At 35.0% G+C, this 11535-nt stretch overlaps 1 long non-coding RNA gene across 1 annotated transcript; it reads left to right on the forward strand.

Moving 5' to 3' along the window:
* The first annotated feature begins 2145 nt into the window (after positions 1–2145).
* LOC130459370 (uncharacterized) lies at positions 2146–5987 on the forward strand. The gene is made up of 5 exons (XR_008918736.1): positions 2146–2534; positions 3015–3271; positions 3986–4083; positions 5003–5073; positions 5403–5987. It is a non-coding gene; the product is annotated as an uncharacterized lncRNA (long non-coding RNA).
* Positions 5988–11535: the final 5548 nt, after the last annotated feature.

Here is an 11535-nt window from a genome sequence, read left to right on the forward strand (position 1 = left end):
GTTGTAGGGTCATCTAGTTTGTTTTAAGTCCTTTCAAAGGCTGGAACTTAATGGCTATTTTGTTCCACAATCAGCATACCTAAATTTCTGTTTTCAAACACAGAAAGACTCACATTCAAGAAAAACAAAAACAATGTTTGTTTGTTTATTTGGATGAAATGGTCATTAACGGGTTGAGTCAATATGCTTGATTAAAACAAACAACTCTTTAACAATAAGAACTTTACTAGGTTCAAATCAATCTCTTGATTTGAGTTCCACTAACCTTTGGCATTTTTACTTAGACCACATCAACAAGTTAACATTCAAAATCTCTATTTTGATGGAATTTTGAAAGTTGATTGATTTCTAGATCATTCAAGACAAGCTAGTCTTACTTGTTGAAAGTAACAAAGGATATGAACTATTGTTAGAACGCCTAGACAATAGAGTTCAAAGCTCAAGAAAGATTTTATGACTTTATTATTTCACATGGACTTGAGTGAATATAGGTTTATTTACTCAAATGTGATATAAGTTTGAATCTGTTTGGATAGTTCAAAGATTCAGAAGTATAAAACCCACTTGGCAAGAAATCATAAAGATCTAGGTTATATCATGTTGATGATTACTTAAGTCAAGAATGATCATCAGTGATTGTGTGTTGTAATTTCACGATCTAGCTCCATAAGATATGGAATATCTAAGTTGGAATGATCGAAGTCAATTAGCACTTGATTCGATCAATGATGAATCATAAGACTTTTCCTATAAATTCTAAAACAAAATGCTCAACTACCACCAAACTAAACCAAATTCGTCAAAGCTATTGAAAAGTAATTTCAGAATATCTTTTCATAATATATCTAAAAAGTTCCTAAACGCAGTGGGAGCTTAGTGTTTGTCATTCGACAAACTAAGGCCCAAGTATAGATATGTGTGTCATTGTGATTTATTCAAATGAGACACAAGGGTATTGTTTCTACCACGAATTTTTGAGAACATAATGTTTGTTTGCTCGAAATGATGTCCTTTTGGAGATTCGTTTCCAAAATGACAAGTGGGAGAAAATAGACCTCGAAAGTCTTCGAGGCGAACAACAAACATAAACGGACATTCCGGAGGCTTTTCGAAGTTCTTCAGAAAATCTGAACACGTATTCTTTAAGGACTTTAGAAGTGGATTTTAAAGAATAGACATCTCTTAGAAAACTTTACAAGTGCTTCAAGGAGAACAAAATATTCAAAGGACTTTCAAGTGGCTATTGATATTCTATTGTTTGATGTTCTATACCCAAATAGGCATAGAGTTCAAGTCACTGAAACTATGAGATTCTTCTATTAGATAGTGAAGAAACATAGAGTTCAGGTCAATGAAACTATGCGATTCTTCTATTAGATAGTGAAGAAACCTACAACTTGCAGTCAAACTATTATCATGTAGATTAATGAGTTTGTGACCTGTAAGAAAGCTATGACGAAACCCAGATTCCCTAAAATGGTTAGAGTCCATATATAGACTCAAATATTTTAAATGGTTAGAGGCCATAAAACATAGGAAAATTTGGTAATATTAATCCAACCTTTTGCCGATTTTCTTTTATTAAGCCCACCTATGGCATATTTCTTAATAATCCCACCTTTACTACCTAACGACTTTTATTACGCCTAACATGTCATAAACTTGTTGTAGACGGTAATATGTCTTTAAGTGGCAGTACTCTCTCTCGATATATTCAGTCATCATCATCACTTTATCACCACATTGTTGACTTTTTCACCTGTTACTGGTCAATTAAGCCCAATAAAAGTCGTCGGGTAGTAAAGGTGGGATTATTAAAAAATATGTCGAATGTGGGATTAATAAAAGAAAATCGGCCAAAGGTTGGATTAATATTTCCAAATTTTCCTAAAACATACTCAATGTTTTGATGACAAAATTGAAATTTTGTTGATTTGCAAGAATAGTTTCACACCTATTGGTTGCAAGTTTGTTTTAAGGATAAAAACCATCAAACATGACACTACTAGAATTAGCACTTATAACGTCAAGTAAATAACGACGGAAGTAAAATATTCGTGGTTAAAAGAGCGATAACTTAAAATGTTTTTTAAAAAGGAAGCGCGGAACATCCTGGAAATTTGAACAATAAAAAAAGACGAAATTTTAGCTCTCGTTCGTCGTTAATTGTTAAAACAGCTAATAAAGTCCCCCTCCCGTCAAAAAAAAAAAAAGAAAAAAGTCCCTCAAACTCTCCAAAACCCAATTGAAAACTCTCCATAGTTTTGCTTCTGCAGTTCTTTATTCCTTAAATTTCATGGCGGCGAGGGTTCTCATTGCCCTGATTTCCACCTTTCTTTGGGGCTTGAGGAATTGTCAACGGAAGATATCTAGGTGGCGGTGAGCGTTTTGGGTCAGGGTTGCACCGGAAAGGTGGTGGCGTCGGTAATGTTCTATGGTGGGAGAGTAGTAAAGCGATGTTAGACAACATCTTCCACCTTCTTTATCCTCCCTATCAACCAGATCTTAACTTGAATTTGAGCTCTTAATCGTAGGTACACTCTTAATTACCTCTTGGTCTTCATGTTTTTATAATTCAGATGTTGGGTTGAGTTTAATTTGATGCAATTTTGTCCAATTTTGTGTATAATTTGAAAATGCAATGTACGCCAGTTGTTTGTGAAAATTCTACTTCTAACTTTAGTTTTGTCCTACCACTTGTATCGAGTATTCTTATATTGGGTATTTCATATATTTCAGAATTATTTCATATATTTCAGAATGGTAAGTGTGGTTGGTGATAGCTTTGTTCGTCGTTTAATTTGTGGCATTGGAAGTTTGATAGTGGGCTTAGTCATCCCAACATAGGTGGGTTGTCAACCAAAAAGGGATGACGAATTTCCCTTAATTCCCGTATTTTTCTTTGACTCGATAATTGAAAATTCTAAGGTTCCAATGTAATCTAAAATTTCTTTGCTTAATTGAATTGTTATATTTTGGTATTGGTGAATTATCTATTTTTTGATAATTAACAGGAGATTGCAACAAAGGGAGATTGCAATAACAAATCAGGCTGATTCAACACACAACACACACAAGGATGATTCAATTACCACACAGATACCAGTGAGATTTCTCCAGTTATTGGCAGCAGTGCAAATGTTACTTTATCAGTCGAGGATCTTGCTACTTTGTCTACGAGCAGGGTATTCTCTCAGATGATGAGGTCAACGAGTCAATGGACATTGAACAGGACAAGGCATCATTTCTATTGGCTAATAGTTGGGATAAGGTATGTTATTCTTGTATTTATATTCTTAGGATTTCTTACTATTGTTAATTGATAGAGTGGAAGAATGGAATATCGTTTTAGGGATTTAACTAACATTATTCATTTGCTCAATTTTTCTGTAATTATTGGGAAGACTGGAGTCGCACCAGGGAAGACATATACCATATGAAATTGTCATGTAAAAACCAAACCTTTATAAATTATCTGCATTTAACTTTGACCAACCAAAGATTTGCTTACTTGAAATCATCAACATGTAACTCAGTTCTCATTAAAACTATTGCTCCATATGCATAATTCTTAGAGTTTTGTCTTTCAAGTTTGATTTTTCTCTCACCTAGCTCCGTCGGATTTTTTTTTGTCTATAAGGATGTTTTTCAGGTTTTCTTTTCAGCTTCTATTTAGTTATACCATCTCTGGACTTTTTGTTTTTCCTCTTGAATATTTTGACCTGTAGATGCATATTCATGCCCTTTACAGCTGACCAGTAATAAGCATAAGCATGCTGCTATATTTATTCCCTTAGTTGTTACTGAATGTAAGAAGGCTCCCACTCGATTGTTGTTGTTCTTTAGTTCTAGTTTAAGATAGGATATCATGTCTTAGGCTTGTGGTGGCTATGGTTTATGTTAATGCACTTGTACATAATTTTGTCTGTTGTTACTGTCCCAGTCTCTAATAAACTTGCCTTTGGTTCTGCTTTTTGTGAAACAGAAAGGTTATGGGACAGCACATCTCGAGAAAGGTGTTGTGAAAGCCAATCAAAATCCCTATGCTGTCATATTTTATGACTTTCTTGCAGTGAATGTGAGGTTAGTATCAAACTTCTCAAATTTTGTGGGATTCAATGTATGCTTCTCCTTTTATTATCACGCCTTCACAATCAGGTGATGTAAGCATATAATGTCTTCTGACTGATAGATAATATTTTAGTGCTCAATGACCATATACAGGCATTGAATATGTTGTTGCGCAGTTGCATAAGTAGAATGTAGTTTATTTTCAAAGTTGAAGTGGCCTAAAGACCCAGAATGGGCATGGTCAATTATTCTTTGACCGCCTATCGATTTCGAATCATAATTTGGATATGTTGTCGCTTTTAATTAAGAATGATAATGTTAAAATCTGCATTTCGCACCCTAGACTTTTCATGAATTGCTTAGATTCTTTTCCCAATATATATATTATTTTAAAACGAAGGAAAACATGTGATCTATAGGCCGCTGAAGCAAGCGTCGGGTAATGTAGTCATTCCCGACCTATGCTTTTGGAGCATATCGAGGGTTTGGGGGGTTTTACAAAAAATCTATTGAGTTGTTAAGTTTTCTGCTATTGATTTTATATAACCTTTAAAAAATTAATTAAACATATTGTAAAACTAAAACGAAAATTATCAAGGCAATATTCACATGTATCACTAGGGCCTATTCGATGTTTGGTATTTGAGCTTAATCGAATTAGTTCTGAAGTTTTAATATGGATTGGATTTAATCTAACCCCTGTAAACTGTGAGGGCGGTTATTAGTACCGTAAGGCCTTTCTTGATACCTGATTGAGCCACAGGAGGGTTGGCATTTGAATGTGGTGTAATAAATTCTTGCACTCTGTAGACAATGCCTAGTTTTCTTTTTTTTTATCTAATTGTTCTATGATGGTGACTTGATGGCTTCTGTATTTTTTAAGTTATTATATCCACTGAATTCTTGTTTTTGTGTTGTGCTTGAGTATTAGGTTGGACAGCTAGATGTCAGAAATATCTTGTAGTAGAGGCAAAACTGATGCCACCTGCTTCTTAACATAGTGTAAGTGTGTTGTTTTTAAGCTTCACTCTGCAGTGCATTTTATAAATGGGAGTGTGCTAGCTGATGGTTTTACTTTAGGGAGAGTGTTTAATCATTATTAAGGCATATAAATGTATGATTAAAATGCATCAATTTACTGAAGCACTTTAAATTATATAAATGTCTGTATAATACATTGTGACTGAAATTATTCTTAATTTTGCCCACTGGTTTTCCTCGAGGCTATGAGATTTGACAGTTGGCTGTAATTAGCGTATAGTATTAAGTTAAACATGTATTTGTAGCAAGTAGGGGAGACTAATTGCTGGTGTATACGTTGGCAACGACAGATTTGAGAGAGCAGGGATTAGAGAGAGCAGATGAACATTAGCAGCTGCAGCAGGTGAGGGATACTAAAGGTGATAATCTGTTTAGCAGTTGCAGCAGATGAACATTAGCAGATGAACATTAGCAGCTGCAGCAGATGAACATTGGCAGCTGCAGCAGATGAACATTAGCAGCTGCAGCAGGTGAGGGAAAATAGGCATCATTTGTATTGTCTATTTCCTTCAGTTTTCAAGTACTAGCATTACTTTCAATTGACGCTGATAATCTGTTTTCTCATGCATTGTTTTCAATTGTTTGCTTGTTTTGTTTTTCAATTAAGGTTGTTAATAATCACTTCACTTATTTCACTGGTTAGTTGTGGGTGATATTGTCTTATGATCGGGTTTTGGAGGAGGAATAACACTTGAAGAAATATCAGGACCACAACCACAACACAGTAGGGAGGAACTTATATCTAAGTAGAACGAGGCAAACGAACAAAATCATGTATTACCAAACGCGTGGATACGTACGTACGGTACAAGCGAAAAACAATGCATTAAGAGTCACATGAGTTCAGTTGAAGATGAGCTTAAAGCATTAAAGAATTGTTCTTACAGCGCTTTTCAGGAGATGACACTCAAAGAGAGAACACTTCAACTAGTTAGATTTTTATTTTGTTCTTTTATAGTGAACAAGAATTATTTATCTTTTAACTTTTTTAGAATTTAAAGACTATGGGATGTGATTTTGATTTCACATAACTTGAAATTCTATTGTCAAAAATCTTTTGAGTAATGAAATTTTCATTTGTTTTAATTGATTTATAATTATCTTATATTGTTTCACAGGGAAAATATAGGTGCTTCGAAGAGCACAAATAATATTATTATGATTGTATAATCGACATAATAGTTGGTCGTTATTGCCAAAATTTAAATTTTTTTGACGGTTGGGAAGGACATTTTACAAGGGATTTTTTGGTCGTTATTGCTTAATTGATCATCGTGAATAAGTATTTAACGACGAATTACTGTTTCGTTGTTAAGTATTAACGACGGATTATCGGTTCGTCGTTAACAATTAACGATGGATTACCGTTTCGTCGTTAACTTTTAACGATGAAAGTGTAACTTCGTCGTTAGTAATTAACGACGAATTATGATTTCGTCGTTAATTGTGAACGACGAAACACTAATTCGTCGTTAATGGTTAACGACGAACCGATAATCTGTCGTTAATGCTTAACGACGAAATCATAGTTCGTCGCTAATAAACGTTAATTATTAACGACGAACATCGTCGTTAAAGCCAATAACGACGGAACCTGTTACAACGAACATCATGACCGTCGTTAAAGGTTTTAACGACGAAAATTGAGGCTTTTAACGACGAAATTGTTCGTCGTTAAATGTCATTTTTCTAGTAGTGTGAAATTGTGTTCACACACAAAGCTAGATTAGTTGCTAAAGGTTACAAGCAAATTCACGGTGTGGATTGTGTTGAAACCTCATGCAAAATCGTAATGCTTAAGTCTATAATTCAAGCAATGATTGCATATTGATACATATGGCAATTGGATGACAAAACGTATTCCTCAATCAAATGTTGGAAGAAAACTATGTACATGGCATGTCATAGGATTTGTGGATCCAAATAATGCTTGAAATAAATGCTAGCTTATGAAATCTAAGTACATATTTAAGCAAGCAATTGGGAATTGGAATTGTATTTTAGTGAAGCTAATAAATATTTTAGTTTCATAAAATGTACATGATACTTATAGATATATAAGAAGTTTAGTGGGAGTACATAAAACTAAATTGGTCCTATGTGTATCACACACATATCTCTCTATTGTAAAATAACATTCAAATGCTAATGACTTAGATTTGAAATTATTCATCAATGACGGACCAAGGCGAAACTTAGTGCATACTGGGTATTAAGAACCATTCACATAGATCTTATAATATTGTTCTGGATTAAGTAACGGCATTTACTAAATCAAACACGAAAGACTCCATTGGAGATATTCGACCCATATGAATAAATCTAAGTAAAAGATGTTTGAATTATGTATAAGCCTTTACTAAGTTAAACATCAAAGGATCTAAGTAAGATTCTTAACCTATATTATATGTCAAAGAATTTAGCTGGATTTAGTATCTACTGAAACTAGATGAGCTAAAGTTACATGAATAGAATTCAATTGGGAATTATTCTGCAAAAGAATTTATCATGTATGATATAATATGAGGATCGCCAAAAACGTATCGTATGGCTTTAGGCATGACGAACATATACCAATCTCTATTGATCTAAGTGAAGATCAACTAGATTGAGATCAAGAATACTTATGGTACTTGAAAAGTACATAGGAATAGTTCTTGATACAAGGAAATAAAGATATGCTAAATAGTTGATGCTACACGCGTAAACACTGGCAAAGGATCAAGCAAGATCCCTTTGGAGTTAACCATTGGCAAGGACGAGCTATAGAGCATCGTGTTTTGAAATGGCAACATGGATTGGAGACCATGAGTTGTTGCGTGGGAAATTAAATATTAATTTCTATGTTCTAAGATACATCTGGAAAGTCTTCCACATATCTGTGAACTGCTTGGATAAGTAAATCCAACCAAAGCATCACTAGCAACCTATACAGTTGAAGTAAAAGTACTTATTGCCTAAGAAGCAATTAAACAGGGTTGCTTATGTTAAAGAGTTCTTCATTGAACTTGGGTGAATCACATGTCTGCTGACTTGATGGTTCTTCATTGTGAAATGTGTAGAACCACTATTGTAGCAAGAGAGACTAGATCACAAAATAAACATACTCAAAAGATCTTATCATCTATCTCGAAGAACATTCGATGAAAAGGATATTAAGATTGGCAAAGCATGATAGCTAAACCTATGCAACAAGTGAGAAGCAACACTCACATTGTAGCACTGGAAATCAAACATAGCTTTGAATTCCATGAACTGTTTTAAAGATGGGTTTGAGGCCCATGGTTGTAAAACGTAGGGGTTGAACATTTATCATATATGAAATGTATTTTCATATTCCATTTAATCTTGGTTTAGTATTAAATGATGAGTCCCTTCAATTTGACGATATATTCAAGATAGACTGTCAGGACCAGTCCTGTGACTAAGAAATGTCTATCAAGTGAACTTGAATGTCAAAAGTTGAAAAAGGTCCCTGATCGGAGTTTTCTACAAAGATGGACGCATAGAAAACGTTAGACGACTAGAATGCAAGATGACTAGTAGTTCTGTTTCTTGTACTATGTGGACATGGCAATGTCGTAATCATTTGCATAGATACTTACTTTGGGAAGACTAGTATCGGACAGACCTATGAAACTTTACTGTAAGAGATGAAAATCTGTCATAAGTAAATTTCATTAAAATTATTAGACACTAAATCCTCAAGACCTGATTGATTTGAGATTACTTGTTTGAGAACTGCTTACTTTGACGTTGACCAACCGTCGCACCGTAAAAGGGGGCTATAAAGGCAACGCTCAGGTAATCACCTATCAAACGAAGTATAATCTCAAGATCGCAAGATTGGGATTGTCCTCCCATAAATCGGGATGAGATGCTGAAAGTTGTACAATGCCACTCGGAGAGCTAGAAACTGAAAAATGCATGGCCGTGCTCAGATGAATCATAGGCTATGATTATCTATTTATTTGATCAGTTGAACTCTGAAACCGAGAAACACCTATTGACGTAATAAGGATGACAACTCTTACCTTATGTTCAAGAGAAAGCATCAAGCGACAAAGGAATTAGGAAATGCACACTTGTCCCTAAGGACAAGTGGGAGACTGAAGGAAATAATGCCCTTGGTCCAAGTATGCATATAATGTTAAGTCTAATAAATGCGGTTCAGTATTAATTAACAAGTTAATAATTCAGTGAGATCAAGTGAGCTGAATGCCTAGCTAGAGGCCGCTTCAGTTCAAGTGGAATTAATAATATTAATCCACAGCTTACTCTTGACTGAACCCGTAGGGTCACACAAATAGTACGTAAACGGATCAAGTATTTAATGGCATCAAATACTCCATCTATGGTTATTCGGAATCGACGGATCTTGGTTTCAGTGGGAGCTAAGATCGTCAAAGGCAAGTAAATGAATACTCCGGAAACTATGATATTGCCGGAAACGGAAATATGGATCGTATCGGAAATATAAATATTATCCAAGTCGTAGATGTTGCCGGAAACGGAAACATGGTACGTATCGGAAAATATTATCGGAAATGGAAATATTGCCGGAATCGGAAATATTACCGGAAACGGAAATATTGTCAGAATCGGAAATATTATCGGAATCGGAAAATAATTCCGGAAACGGGAATATTAAATATTTGTTCGAAACGGAAATTAATTCCGGAATCGGAAATATTAAATATTGTTCGTATCGGAAATAAATTCCAGAATCGGGAATTTAATCGGAAGCGTATCGTACGAATTAGCATCGGACGAGGCCTGCCAGACGAAGGCCAAGCACGAAGCCGGGCCATCGCCCAGCAAACCACGCACATCAATTACACACAGCCAAGCCCCGCCAGACCCAGCGCAAGGCCAGGCCCAGCAAGGCCTTGGCGCGCGCGGAGCAATATGGGCTGCGACATTTGGGCTGCGAGCGAGTGCAGCTCGCGTGGGCCGCAAGGCTTGCGCGGGTGGTGCTCGTGTTCGTGTTCGTGTACGGTTGTGTGCAATACAAATCCTAAAGCTATTAGAATTTGTTCCATGATTAAATCCTAATCCTAGTAGATAGATTTTATTTAATAAGAGTCCTAACAGGATTCTAATTAAACTAAATTGGTATTCTAATAGGATTCTAAGTCCTTTTCCATAACTCTATAAATATGTGCCTAGGGTCACAAATTTATTGACGTAAGATTCAAGTATTCAAAGGTAAGATTTTCAAGCAAAAATCAGCCACAAACACTTGCCCTATTAGCCGAAATTTATAGTACCTTAAGGGCGATTCTAGTTGGTCAAGCTTAAGGCGGATCCGGACGTGCTGTGGACTATCTACGGAGGGACGACACTTGGAGTCCTAAAGACTTGTTCTTGTTCGGTTCGGGCACAGCTAGGGAGGGCACGCTACAAAGTGTATGCATCTGGATTATGCTAAATGATTATGTGTAAATAATATGTTTCCTGGCATTAAGGTTTTCCGCATGATTTATGTTTTGTCATATGTCTCGTAACCTAACAGTTCATGTGTACTTTGTTGGTTTAATATGTGTAATGGTCTATAAAGACCTTAATTTTGTTGTAGAATTTAGTGTGTAGTTGTGTTAACCTCTTTATTTTATGTAAAATTCAGCCTATGTCAAAAAAAAAAAAAATGAAACCAATTTATATTTTTAATAAATTCTAAAACTTCCTATTTTTTTAGATATTGTATGTAAGTTATCCTGGTGCAATGTAAAAATTATCTATTCCGTATTATTTAGTGATAAAAATTTTGGGTTAATAAAAATTATCAATTCAGAATCACTAATAATGTATAAAAACAAACATGTAAGTTGTAAACTTTTAAAATGTTTATTCATCAAACAAAATTTTATAATATAAAAGTTAGTCAAAACATAAAAATTACAGAAAGCTGGATAAAGGTTATTCCTTTCCATACCCGGCCATAAAGAAAAGTTAAATGAAAAGAAAAAAAAACCTGCCCACCCCCATCATCTTCTACCTCTCCCCTTCTGCATTTTCATTCTCCAGCGGTTCTTCCTTTCCATACCCAGCCATAAAGAATAGTTAAATGAAAAGAAAAAAAAAAAACCTGCCCACCCCCATCATCTTCTACCTCTCCCCTTCTGCATTTTCATTCTCCATCATCTTCTACCTCTCCCCTTCTGCATTTTCATTCTCCATCATCTTTTTCCTCTCCCCTTCTACATTTCCTTTCTCATCATCTTCTATACCTCTCCCCTTCTGCATTTTCATTCTCCGTCACCTTCCACTCTCTCTCCATTTTCCTCTCCTACGATAATTTCATCCTTCTCTGACTTAAATAATTGTGAATTCAACAAATTCATGTGGATTTAACATCACTTATGTAAATTCGTGTAATTTTTAACATTGTCGTGATTTTCAAAATGGTTAGATATTGGAATT

Source organism: Spinacia oleracea, chromosome 4 (assembly GCF_020520425.1).
Source record: "Spinacia oleracea cultivar Varoflay chromosome 4, BTI_SOV_V1, whole genome shotgun sequence".
NCBI lineage: Eukaryota > Viridiplantae > Streptophyta > Magnoliopsida > Caryophyllales > Amaranthaceae > Spinacia > Spinacia oleracea.